This window comes from Pinus tabuliformis, chromosome 7 (assembly GCF_031772625.1).
Source record: "Pinus tabuliformis cultivar Carrire ecotype Pingquan chromosome 7, CPIR1, whole genome shotgun sequence".
Lineage (NCBI taxonomy): Eukaryota > Viridiplantae > Streptophyta > Pinopsida > Pinales > Pinaceae > Pinus > Pinus tabuliformis.
This window is the reverse complement of record NC_142293.1, coordinates 1,158,133,187-1,158,155,483: the sequence shown is the minus strand read 5'-3', so window position 1 is coordinate 1,158,155,483 and position 22,297 is coordinate 1,158,133,187.

Here is a 22,297-nt window from a genome sequence, read left to right as displayed (position 1 = left end):
AATGGGATATAGAGTGAAGTCTCAATTGTCAACACAAGGTGGACAGACAAACAAAAATGCATAAAAGACACTTCAGGTGGCAAGTAATGAGGAGTCAAGAAGATTGTATGCATGGTTGGTGGAGAGATTGAGAGTGTAATTGGCCATATAAAGGAGTTTAGGAGGCCATTACACAGAGGTTATTCTAGAGTTTGAAGGAGGAAGGAGTTTCTAATAGAGTCAATGATAGAGGGAAATTGAGCTTAATTGTTCTTGAAGTCTTGGGCACGTGAGCCAGAGTACTTCAAAAATGAAGTACTTTGGAGTTGGGTACTGAGATTATGCTCAGTTCGGCAGGGAAGTTTTGGTCGTTTGGGCAGTGGAAGCAAATTTGGTGCTACAACCGCTCGGGATCGACTTCAAACACAAAATCTAGGTATGTATCTTTGAATTAAATTAATAAATTCTTATTTAAATTGTAACCAGTAAATTCTGGTAGAATTTAGGAAATTAATTCTAGAAGGCCATTAAAAAATGCCTTTTGCTAATGATTTACATACTCGGAACTGTTGCCACTTTTCGTTATGGCTTGGAGTGGTGCTACCACAACTAAAATTGAGGGTATAAATTTCCTTAACAACCGGGCTACCCCATCGAAAGTCTTAGCCAAAGAAGCATTAGTTGGAATTGGCCACTTCATGATGGCTTCCATCTTAGAATGATCTATTTTCAGTTCTCCTCCACTTATCGCATACCACACATATGCCAAATATTTCTATGAAAAATCAAAGATTTTGATATTTTCTAGTAGTTAGTACTTCTTTAATGTCTCTAGAAGTTGCATCAAATGTGATATGTACTCCTCCTAAGTAGCATTATATAGTAGTATATAATCTAAAGAAAAAATAAGAAATGACTCTATAAAAGGGTGCAATATATCACTCATTAACTTCGTAATTGAAGTTGGTCCATTACACAAGCCAAATGGAATGACTAGCCATTTATACAAACATTTCCTAGTTCTTAAGGTATTCTTTGAGATATCTCCTTCTAGGGCTTGAACTTGGAGATATCTAGTATTTAAGTATAGCTTGGTGAAGTATTTCCCTTGCAACAACTGATCTAATAGATCATATATTCTGGGAAGGGGGTACTTCTTCTTGGGTGTAATTTTTTTAAGCTCCCTCTAATCCATACAGATTAGCCAATTCCCTTCCTTATTTTGTATGATGATGATGGGTGACCAACGTGATGATGTAATTGGTTGAATCACACCTTATTCAAGTAGCTCCGACAACTATTTATTCACCTCACTTGCTTCTGAAACATACTTCTTGTACATCCCAACCTTTGGAAAAGGGAAGTCTAACAAAAATTAGATCTCATGCTCCACTTCCCTCTTGGGTGGTATACCTTCAGGCTCCTACAATGCATCCTTGTATTCCTATATAATCTCTTCCAATTGTTGTTTATATTTCTTAATACACCCATTTAGTGATTCCGTCATTCTCTTTTACTCTTCCACAGATTGGTTTTCTCTTAAAAGCAATAAGACATACTTCTTTCTAGGATTAATTAGTTTATTGTCTTCATTGGAACTTACCAACAATTTTTTTGACTTTCCTTTATATCCATAGATGGTTAATGACTTTCAATCCTTGACAAGGTAGTATTGGTTTTATTTCCACATAAATATTGTTTCATTCATGTACATGTAGGAACTTCCAAACAACACTCCACATAGATAAAGGGGAACTACATCTAGTTCTACTTTATTAATAAAATTATCACTAATAGCAAATATTATTTTCCATTATTTTCTTACCTTTATTCCTACATCCTTATTTACATATCCCAATGGATGTGGGTTTAGTCAATCACAAACATCTTTCACAATTTTCTTACTATCATAGCTACAATGAAATTTACGCTTGATAGTGAAAAGAACAATGCACTAATCTTGGTCTTTTTAACTTGTGCCTTTATATGGAAGAGTCTGGAATTTTGATTCTCTTTCTAGTTGTGAATGCTACTCACACTCACCTTCTTCTACACCTTTGTACATATGATCTTCTCATCCATGTTTGAGTTGCATCCAACCCGGTTGCTCGAATTAGTGGCCTTGAGATTCTTCTTCTTATTATGTTTCTATTTGTTATTTGGATTAATCGTTGGATGCAACTTCAAAAACCTCCCCTTTATATGACCATAAATTTTATAGTGGTTGTTGGGATATTTTCACTAGTATGTTGTGGATATTACATTTATATCTCTTTCCCCTTTCAACTTCTTCTTCCCCTCCTTAGAAGCATCTTGGTGCTCATTTTTCTTCAACCAACCTAATTTCCCATTTTTTCCCCTATGTTCTCTAAGTATTCTGCCTATACAAAATTTTCATCTAATGATCAAGGTTTGAATAACATCACTTTCTTCCACCTGGGTTATTTGGGAAGATACCTAGCACTCTTTCCATCTTTCTGAACTTTGTGGTGTACTCTTTTACACTCTTCCCCTATTTCTACCTTAAGTAATGCCACCAGATGTAGTATTCTTATACTAGGGAAACTTTTAAGGGCTAATATTCGCAAGTGAGCTACTTTTCTATACCTTTTCCAAAATAAATATTCTCCAATCTCCATTTTTGTAAAAATAATTCATCCAAGTTTTATAGTATGAAATTATTTTACCTTAAAAATTACCAAGTTCTTATATATACTAATACAATATAATTATAAATTTAGATATTTTTACAAAAATATCATCAAACATTTCACAAATTTCTATTAGAGATTACTAAAATTCACAAAGGTTTCTATACTTTCAAATAGGTATCCATCCTTCAAATTTTCCCTGTCTTCTACGTATACTATATTATGGTAGAATTGTGAGTTTATGAGAGTCTTGAGAACCTCCCACTTAGTCACTAGATGTTATCCCTCCAATATCAAGGTATTTGTGTGGCTTTACCATAAGGTCAAGGCATGTCCCTCTCATTTAATCCAAGTAAATGGAATATTTTGTTATTCTTCTATATGATAAAAACTAAAATAAATTTCTACTTGTTGCAACTAGTGATTTAGCTTTAGAGTGCCAATCTCATCTTGATATGACCTATTTTCAACTTTCAATTCCATTTTGAACAAGTTGTTAGTAAATTATATATTATAGAGCAATGGAACACATAAAATATTGAAGAAACATAAACACAAAAAATGCCTAAAACAAGAGAGAAACCTATATATGTGGTTCGCCCAATTTGGGCTACGTCCATTGGGAAACAACTACTCATTCCTTTCATTAGGGAATTTTTTAGGACTAAAATGGGCCTCCTAAGGAAATTGTAAAATAATAGTTGAAATAATAAAATAAGATTAGATTACATCATCAAATTTTAGAAGGAAAAAAGAAGAAACTATTTTTTCAACTCATATTTTCAACTTATCTTCCTATGGGCTTACTCAAATTTTGAGCGACAACACTCATTGGATGTAGAATTTGATTCCTCACCCAAGGAGTACCCATGTTGCATACTTTTGATGGACACTACTACACAAAAAATGAGAAATACATGAAAATCGTGATTGCAATCACATATTTTAAGGTATTTATCGTTTTTCAAGTAGTAGGCTCCATCAAAAGTATTCAACATGGGTAATCCATGGATGAGGAATTAAATTTTGCATCCAAAGAGTACTCCCACTAGAAATTTGAGTAAAACCATAGGGAGATAAGTTAAAAATACGAGTTGAAAAAGTAGTTTTATTATTTTATTATTTTTTAGTCTTTTTACTTTTTTACTCTGAAAATGGTGAATCATCCCCCATGGTTGACATTATCATATTGAACCCTATTGGTTCTTATAAAGTTTATTTTGGTTGTACATTTTTCTTAGGAGGCCTATTTTAGACCTAAAAATTCCTCTAATGTATATTATCTAGCAAAATGAAGAGATACAACCTACATCAGATTGATTATAATTCCCTCTTCGCTCTCACACAATCTCCTCTCCCTTTCTCGCTCAGAATACACATATACATAGACGCAATACAATTCCCTCATATATAGTGAGGGGTTTCCTTCTAGGGAAAAAAATTCTAAATTAAACATAAATTCTATTATCAAATCATATGCCTAATGAACAACCCAGATTGACTACGAAATTACAATATTTTACAAGGCAATTTTACATTTATTTTTCTCTTCGAGGGCACTGTCCCCAAACCCCCACTAGGGTGGGGCTCTAAAAATCATCATCACCCTCAATGGACCCCCTTGGCAGTGAAACAACAGGTGGAATTGTTGCGCCATTACGAAATGGGGTCTAATGCGGCGATACCTCTGAATAAAGATAATTAGGATCGGAACCCAACAATCTCCCACTTGGGGACTGATTATACCAACTCCTCTGCTGCTTCATTTGTTGGACGATGAATCCACTTTGGACCTGGTTGTTTCACCTCTTCATCATCATACTTGAAGACCAATTGAAACCGAGCAAAATCTCAGTTTCACCCTGGTTACAACTTTTGTTAACATATCTGCAGGATTCAGGCTAGTGTGTATCTTTTCTAGTTTCAAATGTCCATATTCCAACACTAACAATATGAAATGGTACTTGAGTTGTATATGTTTAGTCTTGGAATGAAATGTTGAGTTATTTGCAAGATGAATGTCACTCTGGTTGTCACTGTATAAACTTCCCAACTCCTGCTTCTTACCCAATTCATTCAAAAATCTTTGTAACCAAATCATTTCTTTAGTAGCCTCTATATTAACAACATACTCTACTTCCATCATTGAGAGTGCAACAAGGCTACAATTTTTAAACCCAACTAACAATTGTTCCACCTACAGTAAACACATACCCTTTGGTGCTCCTCCTATTATCTCTACCACCTTCCATATCTACATCAATATATACCTATAGAGAAATGTTTGAACTGCCAAAGCATAATGCTTGGTATGTGGTACCTCTCAAATACCTGAGAATTCACTTCACTGCCATCTAATGTTATTTTCCCAAAGTTTTCATGTACCTACTTACAACTCCCACTACATGTGCAATTTTAGACCTTGTGCAGACCATTACATACATTAATCTTCCAACTACTGATTCATATGGAACTTTAGACATATAATCCATTTGTTCCCAAGTCTTGGGATACATACCCTTACATAGTTTGAAATGGCTAGCCAAAGGTGTACTAACTAGTTTTTCATTCTGCATATTAAAACTTTTCAACACCTTTTGTATATACTCACTTTGAGACAATGTCAATCTCTTATTTTTCTTGTCTCTATTTATTCTCATACCAAGGATTTGTTTTGCAACACCCAAATCCTTCATTGCAAATGAATTTGCTAATTTTCCTTTGAGCACATTTATTTCCTACATGTTAGACCCTGTAACAATCATGTCATCTAAATATAATAATAATATAATATAATTTCCATCATTTTGTCTTTTGAGATAAACACAATGATCAAAGTGACATCTAGTATAACCTTGTTCAGACATAAACCTATCAAATTTTAAATACCACTACCTTGGAGGCCGTTTTAAGCTATACAAGCTCTTCTTGAACTTGAACACTAGTTTCTCCTTCCCTTTGACCTCATATCCTTGTGGCTGCTTCATATAGATCTCTTCCTTAACATCCCCGTGGAGAAAGGTCGTCTTTACATCTAACTGCTCAAGATGAAAATCTTCTCCTGCTACTAGACTTAAAATAGTTCCGATTGAAGTCATTTTAACAACATGAGAAAATATTTCATCAAAGTCTATACCTTTCTATTGTGCAAACGACTTCACCACAAGTCTAACTTTATACCCTTTTCTACCTCCATCTTCTTCCTTCAACCTGTAAAACCATTTATTATGCAATGTTGTTTTACCTACAGGCAATCTGACTAAGTCCCCAAGTCTAGTTATGTGCCAAGGAGTCGATCTGTTATTTCATGGCTAGCTCTCACTCCTTCCTGGTTTCTACATGCACTGCTTCTTCATAACATTTTGGTTCACCAAAATCATTCAACAATATATAATATACTGAAGGAGAGTATCGTTCAAGGTGTATACTTATTTTGGTAGATCGTCTAAAACCACTTTTATGCGTTTGAGGTGTCTGTTGTTGTTGTGGGTTTTGTTGTTGTCATAGCCATTTATCATTATGATTTTCAAGCACCTTTACTTTTTTTGTGATCTCATCAAGCACTGTATATTCTCTATTTTCTTTTCCTACATTTGATCCTTATACAAAACCTTTTCATTGAATATGACACCTCTGCTCCTAATGATTTTGTGATTTTCATAATCATATAAGCGATAAGAAAAATCATTAACACCATAGCCAATAAAGGTACATTTCTTTGATTTTGCCTCAGGGTTTGTTGCATTTTCTTTATTAATGTGGACAAAGGCTTCACAACCAAAAGTCTTTAAAAATGATTAGTTTACCTTTTTCTTGTCCATGCCTCCTTTGGAATACCTCAATTCAAGGAACTTGAAGGCCCTCTATTTATTAGATAAACAGTAGTATCTACAACATCTACCCAAAATTGTAAAGCCAATCCTGCATGCAATCTCATGCTCCATGATTGTCTTGTTCATCATTTTTGACACACCATTTTCTTTTGGTGTTCCTGAAACTGTCTTCTCTCTATAAATTCCATTCTCTGAACAACACTTATTAAACTCTTTACTATGATATTCATCTCCATTGTCTGATTTGAGACACTTCAACCTTTTTCCCGTCTCATTCTCAACCAAAGCTTTCCATTTATTGAAAGTATCAAATACATCATATTTATTTCGAATACAATAAATCTAGTTTTTTCTGGTTGCGTCATCAATAAAAGTAACATAATAACGAGATCCACCAAGAGATGATACCTAAGGACGTCCCCATACATCTGTATGCATGAGATCTAATTCTTTGTTCTTCTTTTCATTCCCAACTTCATGGAATCTGACTCTCCTCAATTTTCTATAAACACAATTCTCACAGAATTCCAAATCAACATGCTTCAAACCTGGCAACAAATTTGCTTGAGTGAAGAATCTTCAATCCCTTCTCACTCATGTGCTCGAGCTTATGATTCCACAATGTTGTATCTACTCCTCTAGAGGTTAAATAATTAACATAATTAAAATTACCATTGCATAAATACAATGTACCAACATTTTCTTATTTTTGTATTACCAAGGCTCCTTTAGTGACCTTCCAAGTTTTATCTGTAAAAGTAGTTACACAACCTTCACCTCCCAACTACCCTATTGAAATTATATTTTTCTTCAAATATGGAACATGCCTTACCTCCTTCAATAGTCATTGGTTTCCATTTTCCAGTTTTATGAAAACTTTACCCATTCCAATGATTTTATAGGGTTTATCATCACCCAAACGAACCTGTTCAAAATCTCCTTTACTATAATCATGAAAATGTTTCCTATTAGGTGTGGCTTGGAATGAGGCCCTTGAATCTACCACCGATGCATCAATAATATTTTATAAAGAAAGAATCAAATCATCTTGCAACACATCCCCTGTAACATTCGCTTCATGATTGTTTTCTTGTTGTGCGTCTTTTTCTTTTCCCTTCCGAGACTTACAGTCTTTCTTCCCACATTTCTAGCACACTATCACCAATCTAGACTTCAATCTGCCTTTACTTGACTTACTGTGATATCCTAGTTTCTTTCCTCTTTCCATTTTTCTTCCCATAGTCTCTGTAGTCAAAGCATTACCTAATGTCTCACCGGAGCTTTTTTCCGTTGCATTTCCTCACTAAGGATTGCACAAACAACATCATCAAACATTAAAGTATGAGTTCCAGAGACAGAGTTACTAATGGCCACAACTAAACCATTCCAACTTTATGGAAATTTTCACAGAAATAACAAAGCCCTAACTTCATCATCAAAAGTTACCCCTACAGAACTTAACTGGCTGGTAATCGTTTTAAATTCATTTAAATGATTAGGAATAGATCCACCTTCTAACATATTCATATTAAATAAATGTTTCATAATAAATACCTTGTTTGAGGCCTAGGGTTTTTCATATAGTTTAGCCAATGGAAACATTAAACCCTTAGTTGTTGTTTCCTTTGAAATATTAAAGGCTACCAACACCACTAAGCACAACCATATTGTTCCATGTGCCTTTCTGTTAAGAATATCCTATTCTATGTCAGTCATACTCATCCACTTCTTTGTCTTTCTGCTCAATGGTAGGTACAGATCTTTCTGATATAGATAATCTTTCATCTTCATCTTCCACATCTGGTAGTTTTGGTCGTTAAATTTTTGGACCCTAAACCTACCATCTTCCACAATTGCTCCCACTCGAACCAAGAACCCTTCTCTCCTTCAAGTTTACCAACCAAATAAAACTTCAACTCTGATACCAGTTGTTAGATAATTATATATTGCAGAGCAATGGAACACATAAAATATTGCAGAAACACAAACACAGAAAATGCATAAAACAAGAGAGACACAAATATATGTTGTTCACCCAATTTGGGCTATGTCCATGGAGAAACAACCAGTTCTTCCTTTTATATTATCCAACGAAATGAAGAGATACAACCTATGACAAATCCATTGTAATTCCCTCTTTTCTTTCCCACAATATCCTCTCTCTTTCCATCTCAGAATATACATATACATAGAAGAAATACAATTCCCTCATATATAGCGAGGGGTTGCCTTCTAGGGAAAACACCCTAAATTAGAAATAACTTCTACTGTCAGATCATCCACCTAATGAACAACCCAAATTGACTACGAAATTACAATGTTTTACAAGGCAATTTTACATCTGTTTTTAGCTTCGGGGTTGCTTCCCTCAAAGCCTGGGGGGGGGGTCTAAAAATCATCATCACCCCTCCTAGACCCCCCTGGTGGTATTGCAGCTCCATTACGAACTGGGTTCCAATGTGGCGATACCTCTGAATAAAGAAGATAATCAGACTCCACACCCAACGCAAGTATTGTGAATGGTCCACGACACTCAAATTAGTTTGATATTTTTCAAATTCTTTCTTCAGATCCTCCTTTGTTTCTTTCTGTTCTATTGATCTCCCATCTGGTCGATCCTTTGCATTCCAACCCCTATATTATTTGAATAGCCCAATATTATTGGTAAGATATTTTGGGAGGCTGACAATATGATTTATATATGCAACTTGTGCTTCCAAATATGAAAACATCTCCCTTGTGCGATCAAGAGGGTTATTCATAGATTCGTTGATCATGACTACGATTTTCTGAGTTTTGGTTTAATTAATATGGATTCCTTACAACTCGCCACCATATACCCAAAGAAACCTACTCTGAAACCAATATGATCTACAAACTTCCATCAATATTCCACTAGATAACTCATCACAACAAATCTACTAAAATAATTAGAAAATATGAAATCTACACCATGAGGGTTTATTTCTTCCTAGATTTGAAGATTTCTTAATTATTATTTATTGCATATGCATGAAAATAATAATTATGCACAAAATAGAGAATAAAAAAATAACAACTCACAAACCAGAGTGGACACAACATATTCCTGGGAAGCCCTTTTGAGAGAAAATCTAGCTCGAAGGTGAGGTCACTATACTTTCTATGTTTGAATAGAAAATGGATGCAAGTACAAAGAAGTAATTCCTATACACTCTGGGATGTTACAATGCACAAATCATCTTTGGTTTCCCTCTCTCTGTCTCCTTCTTAGCTAGTCTTCTTCTTTATGGAACAAAATGCACCCAAAATTAATGGAACCCATTTTCCTCCTAGTGTCCTTCTTATAACACAACTTGATAGCTTACTAGTGGTTAGGTTTGACTCCACTAATTTTTAAATAGAGTTACAACATAGACTTTTCTAGATTGTTCTTCATTTTCATTATGAACCTAGCCTTTTTTCCATGAATAATGGGGGTTAGTGCAGTATCCTCTCAAATTATTATGGTCACAAAACGAAGATCAACTTCCTAGCAAAGTAACTTTCACATAGGGATCCTGATTGTGATCATGCACCTCGCCTTTATTTATGTTTGACAAATAAATACAAAAAGTTTACAAGTCCTTGTTGTAATGCGTATTATAGGAAATTTAAATTTCAATAATTAACGATATGGCTGTGGGGCAGCTAGTCCCTGCGGAGAGAACCTTCACAGTTACTACAAAAAATTTATGTGGATCCAACCTCTTTGACATTGATGTGGCACATTTTGGTTCCATGGAGAGATAAACTGTGAAGTGGAGAACCAATGCCCTACCTATCATGCAGAGGCCCATGAGTTAAGTATTGTGTGAGTGAAAAGGACACGTCCTATCAAAATTCTTAGAAGATGATAGCTGATTCATAACTCTATACATATGGCAAACATGCATGAGCCATGTCCACCATTGATAGTTCTAATACACAATACGATATCAATGCCTAAATCAATAACTTCACTATTACTGCCATGAGCCCAATACAATGTCACCTGAAATAGAAGATGGGTTTCTTTACCTTTCGTCCATGGAAAATTCCAGAGAAGCACTCCAGAAAATTCAAGAATAAAATCTAGAGAATCCATTAGTTTAGCTTGAGAATACAACAACCCAGCTGAAGAATAAAATAGTCCAGATGCTTTTGGTCCACTCGTGTCGAACAGATAGCTGGTGCTTGTATGTTGTGTTGGGTCCCTATAATACTAGTGATTACCCCATTACTATTGTAGTTATACCCATTATTAATATTTTTGTGTCCCTATTTCCCCCATATTGTTATTACTGTGCCCCATAGAATCCCTCTATTGTTATTTTTGTGGCTTTATATTATTATTGTTAGGTCGGCTAGATTATATTGTGACTCCTTAGACTCCTATATATAGAAAGGAGGTTTTGTCATTTGAATCATCCAAGAATTGTTCATTTATGTAATGTAAAGGAGGTTGCCCCCTCGAAGAGGCTGAATTCAAAGGTGTTGATCTATCTTTTCTATCTTTTCTTGAGCTAGTTTCATAACATTTGGTATGAGAGCTTTGGATTCTAGGGTTTCGCTACTCCAAATAGGTCATTGTGGAATCTTCGCTATAAATTTTTTTCTGCGACGTTTCAGAAGCTGCAAACAAAACCCGTTTGAGAAGAAATCGCGCTGAACCTCGGGTACAAATTTTAGAGCTTTTCATTCTATATTTGTGGAGATATGATCTGAGGAAGTTGGTCTTTTTGCAGACTCTTGAATTACATTCCAAACAGGTGACCTGGGGAAAATCGTCATAACATTCTCTCTGGGGATTGGAGTGAAATTTTGTAAGAAGGTACAGAAAGAGGATGGACTGTAGTTTCTTGTATACATTTTTCATATCCAAAGGTCGAAACAGTGACTCATGGCATGTCGTACAAGTTCGCTCTACTGAACTAGTCTATAATCAAGTCACTGTAGGAGATTTCGCATAATTCTTCCTTGAAGAATCCAATTTGGGTCAGACTTGTGGCATTGGAAAGAGGACACAGAAGCCTACTACAAGTCGCAATTTCAGAACTGTAGGATCTTAATTTACAAAGATACATCAGATTCAATATCAGGCTTCTACAAAGTGAAAAAATGTGTGGAGTTTTTTTTTTTTTTTTTTGGGTAAGCTTGGTTTGAAGGAATTCAAAGGGCATAGTAAAGCATTATTATCGATAACTGATGCCCCAAGGAAAGAAAATGCAAACACCTAGTAAGGAACCTGAAAGCTCTAGCATGACTCATGAAGAAGAGGAAGAAATGCTACATGATATATCAAAATTACAAGAACAAGTGCAACAAATGTCACGCTCACAAAAGCTAACAGAAGCTAAAATAAATGGCGTGGAATCTAAGATAAAGGACATGGAAGCTAAGATGGATGATTTGAAGACAGATTTGGAGACAGACATGGCAGATTTGAAGACAGATTTGACAAATTTTCTACAAGAAATACTTACTAATGGTGAAAAGGTTGTAAAGGAAACTCATGATGTGAACAAAAAAAATGTTAATCATGAATCCATAGACTCTAATGTTGGATCGAAGACCCACCATATTCCAAAAATCGATATGAGGAAGTTTGATGGCAAGGATCCCGCCACATGGATATTACAGATGGAGCAATTCTCCGATCTCAATAATGTGCAAAACACACAAAAGGTACATATGGAAACTTTATATTTGGAACCAAATCAGTTTCTATGGTATCAATGGCTTTGCTCTCGTAAACAATTTATCACTTGGGCAATTTTTATGGAAGAATTGATAGCACATTATGAGGATACAAAAAGCAACACGTTTTTTAGCCAATTGATAAGTCTCAAACAAAAGGGTTCAATAATGGAGCACATTGAGGAATTCCAAAAATTGAACATAAGGGTAAAAGATATTCCAGAGGAGCATAGGATTGATGTGTTCATAGGGTCTTTAAAGGATAATATCCAACATGATTTTCGCCTTTGGGAACCTGATTCATTAGAGAAGGCATTCAGGTTAGCAAGAAAAATGGAAAGCAAAATTATGGCAACCAGGAAGCATACCACTCACAACTATAAAGACGGAAGTGTTGTCGCCCCTAGTCTTCCACGACCTATAAGGTTGACACCACAAAAATTGGAAGAAAAAAGAGCAAAAGGGATTTGTTACAGTTGTGATAGCAAATACACTAAAGGTCATAAGTGTGCCGAGAAGAAATTACTCTACATAGATTGTGAAGAGGAAGAAGAAAAGGAGCAAGAAAGGTCAAAAGAAGAGGATATACTCCAAGAACAATGCCTAGATTAAGAACAAATAAATCCCACCATATCTTGTAATGCATTGGCGGGAATTACCACTCCTCAAACCATCAAGATAGAAGGACAAATCAAGAAGAGAAAGGTAATAGTGTTGATTGATTCAGGAAGCACCCACAATTTTATTCATTGTAAGGTAACAAAAGAATTGAATTGCTTCCTATATCCAGCACCAGAGTGTCAAGTGATGATTGCAAATGGAGGAACAATAAATTGTTCTAGAAAGTGCCATAATATCAAGCTATCCATGAGAGAATATGTATTGAATAGCCCAATGCTTTCCATTCCAATGGGAGGTGCTGATGTTGTACTAGGAGTCCAATGGCTACAATCCTTGGGTACAATAGCTTTTAATTTTCAAGAACTTTTCATCAAATTTTCTACGGAAGGAAAGGAAGTTGAATTAAGGGGTATTGCAGGGAAAGTTTTTAAGCAAAGCTATTTATGAGAAGGAAATGTTGGCAATACTCCATGCACTTAAGAAATGGCGACCCTACCTAATGGGAAGACACTTCAAGGTAAAAACGGATCATGATAGCCTTAAATACTTTTTAGAACAAAGATTATCCTCTGAAGAGCAACAAAAGTGGGTCACAAAGATGTTGGGTTATGACTTTGAAATCATCTACAAGAAAGGGAAGCAAAATGTGGTGGCAGATGCACTCTCAAGAAAGGATGAGGATGTGGAAGCATTGTTGTGTGCCATTTCTATTATCCAACCAGATTGGATAAATGAAGCAAGGGATGAATGGAAGAATGACGAAGAAGTGTGGCAACTTATTCGAAAGTTACAAGAAGATTTCAGTATGTCTGATACATTTAGCTGGAAAAATGATTCGCTATGGTACAAAGATCGCTTATACCTCTGTAAGAATTCCCAACTAAAACAAAAGATTCTTATGGAATTGCACACTTCTCCCTTAGGAGGGCACTCGGGATTTCTAAAAACATACCGCAGGGTTAAGAAGGAATTTCTTTGGGATGGCCTTAAATCAGATATTCAAAAGTTTGTGGTGGAATGTTTAGTTTGCCAACAAAATAAAGTTGAAACAATTAAGACACCAGATCTATTACAACCTTTATCCATTCCAAGCCAACATTGGGAGGAGGTCTCAATGGATTTTATCACAGGTTTACCCAAGTCTGAGGGAAAGAGTGTCATCATGGTGGTAGTTCATAGACTTACCAAGTATGCACACTTTTGTTCATTATCACATCCATTTAAAGCCAATACAGTTTCTACTGCATTTATGGAAACAATTCAAAAGCTACATGGAAACCCAAAGATTATTGTAAGTGACAGAGATCCCATTTTCACTGGAAATTTTTGGATGGAATTATTTTCTTGTCTTGCTACTCAGTTAGCTCATAGCTCATCTTATCATCCTCAATCTGATGGGAAAACTGAGATAGTAAACAAAGGTTTGGAAGGATATCTTTGTTGCTTTGTATCTGATAAACAGACACAATGGGTCAAATGGTTGCCTCTGGCTGAATGGTGGTATAACACTTCCTTCCATACAACAACAAAAATGACCCCATTTATGGCACTTTATGGGTATCAACCACCATCCATCACATCATATTTAAGAGAAAAATCTAAGGTTCAGGCAGTGGAACATCACATTGAACATCAGAAACAAGTCCTCCAACTCTTAAAGGATAACCTCATGTTGGCACAGAATAGAATGAAACAATAGGCAGATCAACATCGCAATCAAAGAAGTTTTGATGTAGGTGATTGGGTATTCCTACGGCTACAACCATATAAGCAAATTTCCCTCAAGCAAGCTAAGAAGGATAATAAAATATCACCAAAGTATTATGGTCTGTACAAGGTGTTGCAAAAGATTGGTACTATGGCATACAAATTGGAGCTTCCTGCAGCTTCTCGATTGCACCCAGTTTTCCATGTTTCATGTCTAAAGAAGGTTATAGACGACAAGCTCCCAGTTCAAACAATATTGCCAGAACTTGACGAGGAAGGAAAAATTATATTGGAACCGGAAGCAGTCACAAAAGCAAGAATTCAACAGCTACGAAATCGATCAATTTCAGAGTATCTTATCAAGTGGAAGAACTTATCCGCTGAAGATTCCACATGGGAGGATGAAAATTTTATGCAGAAGTGTCTAGAACTACTCAACCGTTGAGGACAACACTTTTTTGAAGGAGAGGGGCATGTTGGGTCCCTATAATACTAGTGATTACCCCATTACTATTGTAGTTATACCCCTTATTAATATTGTTGTGCACCTATTGCCCCCATATTGTTATTATTGTGCCCCATAGAATCCCTCTATTGTTATTTGTGTGGCTTTATATTATTATTGTTAGGTCGGCTGGATTATATTGTGACTCCTTAGACTCCTATATATAGAAAGGAGGTTTTGTCATTTGAATCATCCAAGAATTGTTCATTTATGTAATGTAAAGGAGGTTGCCCCCTCGAAGAGGCTGAATTCTAAGGCGTTGATATACCTTTTCTATCTTTTATTGAGTTGGTTTCATAACAGCTTCTAACATTCTTTATCTGAAAAGGAATCAGAATCATCACTAGTATCAAATTCATCCAACACATACTTTGGCAATCCCACTGACATCTTCTTTTTTGATTCCATGCCCAAAAACCATGGAGATCCATGTCGATACTAGAATAATATGTATGCCTACTGCTCAATAACAAAATCACCATTAACCATTATTACCTGAAAGAAACCAAAGAGACAACACAAAATCGTCGTACACAAAATAACCTACTAAAATATAATCATAACATAGCTAAGAAGTCAAGAAGTTATTCTTAATTAATAAACATTGTATTTAGAAATCTAGTTTCTTTAGATTGTACATTGTACAACACTTTTGTCTGTTCATCCAAGCAATTATATCATAAGATATGTCACGCAGTAGAAATATATGGTACATAAAGTAAAAAGAAATTTTTTGTCAAGAAAATAAACTTAGAAAAGAGCTTTGGAAACTATATGTTTATGATCAAAGATTTAATTAGTTTCACAAGTAACTAGTTGGAGTTAGAAAATAAAAATCAATGATAGGGAAAGAACAAGACAATGGCCAAAGTCATTTTTCATACAAGTTACAAGTAAAGCTACAGTCACTATTCCCATTGTAGATAACTGAAATTCGAGTAGTGGTCTAACAATTAGAGCTTATCAGTAGGAAACACTCATCAAGACTATCATTTTTTTTGCATGGTATGTCATGTCTTTTGATCCAAATCAGATATCTTATTATTCTCAAGTTCTACCTTTCAAGTACTAATTTTTGCCTCATCCTTTACAACACAATTCCATCACCCCATTTGATTTTGTTTTGTCAAAATAATTCATAGGACCTTCCTATCATCTGTTTTACATCAATCAATAACCATCCATTAATGATATAAAGAATAAAAGATATACAACAAAGGCCAAAGATGCACTTGATATATACCAATGTTCCAAATGGACTCATTTGACCTTATTGGTGGAAAGAGCTCACCCTAAAAAATTAACATCCACATAGGATTTACAAAACCTTTTTAAATCAAGCTCCCATCAAACCAATCAAAATATGAATGTCCTTTTAATCAATGTAATCTCTAAATTAAAATACAAGTGGCCTAGAATTGAATGTTATATCATCCATGTCAAGTAACTAACGTCCGGTGACTTGTCAGAAATACAGGCCATGCATATTGTATTAGTGAAATAATTGATCTGATAAAGCTCAGAATCAACTAGATGAATTACAACTAAGACACACAAATAAATTAATTTCAACTAAGACATGATGTTGCCTTTCATCCCTATTGTTAGACAACTCTTCTTTACATTACAAATAATGAAACTTTTTTTCATACCAGGTGGAAGTGGTATTGTAACATTAACCTCTGATAGAGACTGTGTCCACGACAACTTTTGAAGATTCACTCCATTACCAACATTTGGAGCTAGATAGGATACATGCAAAAACCACCAACAAGAAAATGAAATCTTCATCCTTGTAAAAAATGGGGAGAAAAAAAAATTACGCAAATTGAAACAAACTATAGGACAACTCATTACTGTAACATGATTATCTTGTCATAAACAATAAAAAATGAAATAAGGAGAAACATAATTTTAGACACAGTTTGACAATCACTTCCTTTTTGATATTCTATGGGAAATTGATGAAAACAGTAAGCTAAAGATTGTCAACATCAGGAGTATAGTCAAACATAAAGAACCGTTCCAACAAAAATATAATTCTAAACATAAGTGTCTAAACCATTAACAGGAAAACGAAATATACATCCTTGTAAAATAAATGGAAGGAAAAAAAATAATATACATATTGAAACAAATTGTAGGACAATTCATTCCTACAACATGATTATCTTGTCATGAATAATAAAAAATGAAATTAGGAGAGACACACTTTTAGCCACAGTTTGACAATCATTTCCTTTCACATATTCTATGAGAAATTGAGGAAAACAGTCAGCTAAAGCTTGTCAACATTAGGATTATATTCAAACATAAAGAACCTCTCCAACAAAAATATAATCCTAAACGTAAGTGTCTATACAGATAAGTATTTACTATTTATTGAGGACGTTGTATTTATGAAAATCTAAAAGTCAAATCTTTTAAATAACACAATTTATGGTACGACTATATTACCACTATAAGCTGAGTATTTACTAAAATCCATTCAGGAATTTCTTCAAAGTTCAAAGAATTAACATGTAGCCTAAATAAGGTCAGATTTTAACAGGAGATAACCCAAAGATGTAGAGTATATATCTCATATTTATATATCCTAATTTCCATATATTCAAATGACACTTTTTAGCATACTATTGTGAATTCAACCCAAACTGCTAAAAATATTGATGTTTGTTATTCTAATATATAATTTTTATACATGCATTTATTTAAACACTTGGCTTGCAATCTCAAACATATCTAAGGATGCACATAATACGTTTCATTTTTAGTGTTGGTGTGTGAACAATGTCATAAGAACACTTCTAGCTATAGGACAAGCATTTCATTCTTGCCTCTGTTGTATGATATGGACATTTGTCCTTCGAACATAGTTATGAGACATAGAACCACTTTCACCCTTAAGATAACATGTGTTTGTAAATGCATGGTGAACTCTATTAGCACAAATATGCTTTTAGTATGGTATCGGATTCTCATACTAGTGCCAGGTTTAAGGGTTCCAAAAACATTAATTTTAACTATACGATATGGTTCAAGCTACGCTTCAGGACAACATATTCTTTAGGATTTTTCATGTTTGGAACCTCCAAATCCATGTCTAGGAAAACTCAAGTTAAATGGAAACAATGAGTCTTGTTGAGGAAGAAATTACGATATGTTGGGTTAATGGGTCTAGGGATTATTAAGGGAAATAGAGAGGTTGTTATTGGTAATCCTAGAAAAATCCCAATCTTTCTTTTAAGCCCTGAGGATGTGGTTGACCGACTTCCCAATCAAATTGAAACAATGTTGGATAGTGGTTCCAACCTCATCGGATTTCATATGAACAAAGTATAATTTAGATACCATTCAAAATTCAACAGACTTAATAGCTTTCAAGATTTTAGGAATGGTAGGATTGCATGTTTCCATTGGATTATGTCATATGAGAGTATGGAACTTTGATTTAATGAAAAGAACCAAACCCTCTATGTACCTGTATGTTTTTAACATTGTAGCATTGATTATTGAATTCCTCTATCATGACCCTCGTAAAGCAAATGTATCCTTCACTCAAGCTAGCCATCATCATGCTATACATCATCATGGATGTGTGATTCTGGTTTCATTGTGTTTGAGCCTCAGGAAGCCCCAAGATTAAACAGGGCCCTTTTCTAGTTGTAGATGAACCTTGAATTGAATCTATTTTTGAGAATCAAATTCTGAAGTTAGGTCCCTCTAGATCCACATCTCCATCCTTTGAAGGCCCTTATCGTTATTCTTCTTCTATTTGGGAGATAAAACCCTCTCATGCTACTAAGGTGATTGAACCACATTAAAAGTGATACTGGATGAAAACCTGCATTTGCCATATCCACTTTATCACTCCCTCCTATTGACACATATCTTGGACTCAGGATTGACTTGGAGAATCCAAGGAGAAAGAGCCTGACTAAGACTTGGGAGTAACTCATGGAAGATTCAACATAAAACTAAACAAATGAAAAAATACTCACAATATACTCAAATTTAAAATATGTAAAATAATTCATTCCATGATAAATCCACTTCATAAACATCAAAATAAACGATAATGTAAATAATTTTTTATTAAATAGAAAAATATGGAATTTTGGATTTACTTTAAGGTTTATAAACATTATCGTACAAAGTTCCAAAATATGCGTAGGGTCCAAACACCACAGACCGCGAAATGTAGTATGAATTAAGAAAGAAATGTAAACCAACTGTCCAACATATTAGTGTTTCTGATCTTCATTAGATTCTTGAAAGTGTTTCGAATATTGATGTAAAAAGAGATTGTATTATTATACAATTATAACTCTGATGAAAAGCCTCCTCCACATGAAACCAGATTTTTAGAGGATACTAATGACTTTTTATACTTGGTTCTGATCTCTAGGTTGGCTATCGCATTAAACTTGAAAAGAAGTTTAAGACTCTCCTAGTACTTGCAACTTTGGTAAATTGGATTGAGTATCAATAAATAGTGAAGACAACTTCCTCCAACCATTTGCCATTTTTTATTTTTCTTGTATCCCTTTGCAATCATTGTCTTTATAATGTTTGACGAAGAGGTTAATTGAGTCCAACTCTTCTTTTACTTGTTTCCATTCTCATGCATAATTTATTTTGGTTCTTTATAATTGGCATTCATCTTTTTCCTTTCTGTTTCTTTGACAACACTCAAACCATGTACCATCTAGTAAAAGATAAACAGCGAGCCCTGATAAAAGTTTCCACACAGACCAACCTATGCCCTCAAAACCTTCCTCCTTACAAGTTCTGGAGCTTTGTGACATACCTCCCAATAGGTTAGCTCTTTATCGATATGTTTTACAAAAATATTGAAATCTCCTCCATGGAAGCATTCAAGCAAGTAGATGTCATTATCCTTATGAGGAAGGAAAATTTCAAGATTTAAAAAGCCTAATGGTCTAGATTCATGAAACCCTCTAAAATCTTAGAAAAAAGCTCCTACTATGTATCCGTCTCACCTTGCATCTCAAAAACATCTCCCAAAGCGTGCAAACATGAATTCTATTCACAAAATGCACAATGCTATTGTAAGATATTAGTGAAGAAAAATGGAGGGTTTATAGTGTATTTACAATGTATAAGCCATATATTTTCTGGAAACCATTTTGCATCGATTTTAGGATTTGGGAGTTTCTCTTTGTCCCTTTTTCCAATTTAAAATTTATAATAGTGGTTGATCATGGGATCTATCATTAATGAAAGAAAGAATTTTGATTTTGCAGAAAATGACTGCCAAAATAATGAAATGGCTAGAAAATATTTATGAGGTATTTCTAGCCCTTATTCCAGACTTTCCTCTCCCAAAAACACTTCTCATCAGTTTTTCTTGTACATATACTAGACTACTAAAATCAACTTGTATCCTTAAATTAGATGTATTGGACGCCTTAAGATATGATCTTTGTTTAAATTATCAGTGTTTTTTTTTAATGGCTGGTTTCTATTTCAATTTATTTGTATGTTTCCTTAATGATAAGGTTCCCATCTACCTTGCTTCACTTATAAAGTTTCACATGCGATAGGAATAATATTTTATGCCACTTTTTGTCAATGAAACTACTAATAAAATGTATAATTCTAACAGTAATGAAGGACATAAGACTTTTTGGTTCTGACCTGGGGGCCTTGTCCTCCTTTCTTGTAAATTTGTACACTATTTTTTACGGTTTTTTGAAATAGAAGGATCCATACGTGCCTTAGCAAAAAAAGGAGGACATAACACGTTAACTCAAAGACACCATTACCTAAAAAAGGGATAGCACAAATAGAAGAAAGAAGAGTCATGTGTACCAAAGGAGTTTGTACTGAAGAAGAGGAAGAAGAATACTTTAACTCATGTTCGACTCAATCCATGGAGAACCAACATGAAGAACAAATTCCCACAAAGTTTAGTGGAGGTGGGGTATCTCCTCCATATTCTTCAAGAAATTCCTTAGAGGGTCCATATTCGAAAATGAAATCCAATGGCAAAGCAAGCACTTTAAGGTGTCAATCTGTTGAAGTAGAGACCTATTTTATGCCTACGAAAACCAGAGCCTCCACTATCCTCATAGGGTTGATATCTTTTGGTGAAATTGCTATCAAAGATAACAATTTTGTTATGGTTTCTCACTCCAAGTCACAGGTTTCTTGTGATGAATATTGATCACAATCAGGTGTAGTTTTGTCTAGGACATCTGGTGTCAAGGGGGTTATAGTTGGAAATGAGCTAGAATGTATGCTTGATGGTCCATACTTTGTGCAAGTTGTAGTCAAAGATAAAGAGAATTTTAGTGGTAGCATTGTTGAGGCTAAAACTGAAAAAGAAGCTGAAGGAGGAGAACCCACTTTAAAGGGATGTGCTTCCTATAGCGCGGACAGAAGCTCCAAGTTAGATTTCCATGAGAGATCGAATAAAGAGGAAAGTGGTGGAATTCGAGCCAAATCAATCCCCAAAAATATCAAGCCTTTAAAGATGCAATGACCCAGGAATAATGCCATGAACTCTCCATCCAAAGGGTTAAAAGTGACCACCACACTCAGAAGGTTATACAATGGAATTTCTACTAGAACGAACATTAGAGCATGGCATCAGTGCTAGTAAAGGCTCAAATACACTTGTTGACAAAGGAGCTCAAAGATCAAACTCATTCAAAGAAGAACCAAATATAATCAAGGGAGATGAAAGGTAGCCTTTAATGTACACTACGACAATTGAATCACAAGTAACTTGCAAGAATGTAGAGGAGGGAACCCAGCTAAAAACTGATCTTATGCAACATTGGCAAGAATACATGACTTCTGAGATCACAACGAAAATAGAGGAGAGGCCCAAGTATTCTAGACATCCCATTCTATAAGGTTAAAATGCTAAACTTGATGTTGGAGATCTATATTAGGAAAGGTTAATGCCCAAAACTAACTCAATCCACTTCCTTAGAGTGACTGACCACTAAAATATCCATACCAAGAGAAAGTAGGATCATTATAGAGAAAGATAGTCTCCAACACCATATGCAAATATTGTGTGTGCACAGAATGATTCAATAAAGTTTCAACTACGAAAATAGAATAGCCACTGGCGACAGCAGGGGTATGAGATGTAAAATTTGTCGCATGAGGAGGAAACCCTCTCTTACTTTCAAGAGACAATTTTCTCTATTCTCATCCTGTGATGTAGGAAATGTTCCCTCTATAGATAGAGGCAACCCCTCTAGCCCTAGAGTGGGTCTAGTCACAGCAAGACAAAAAAACAGCTAATTTCCTTAAACAGTCATTGT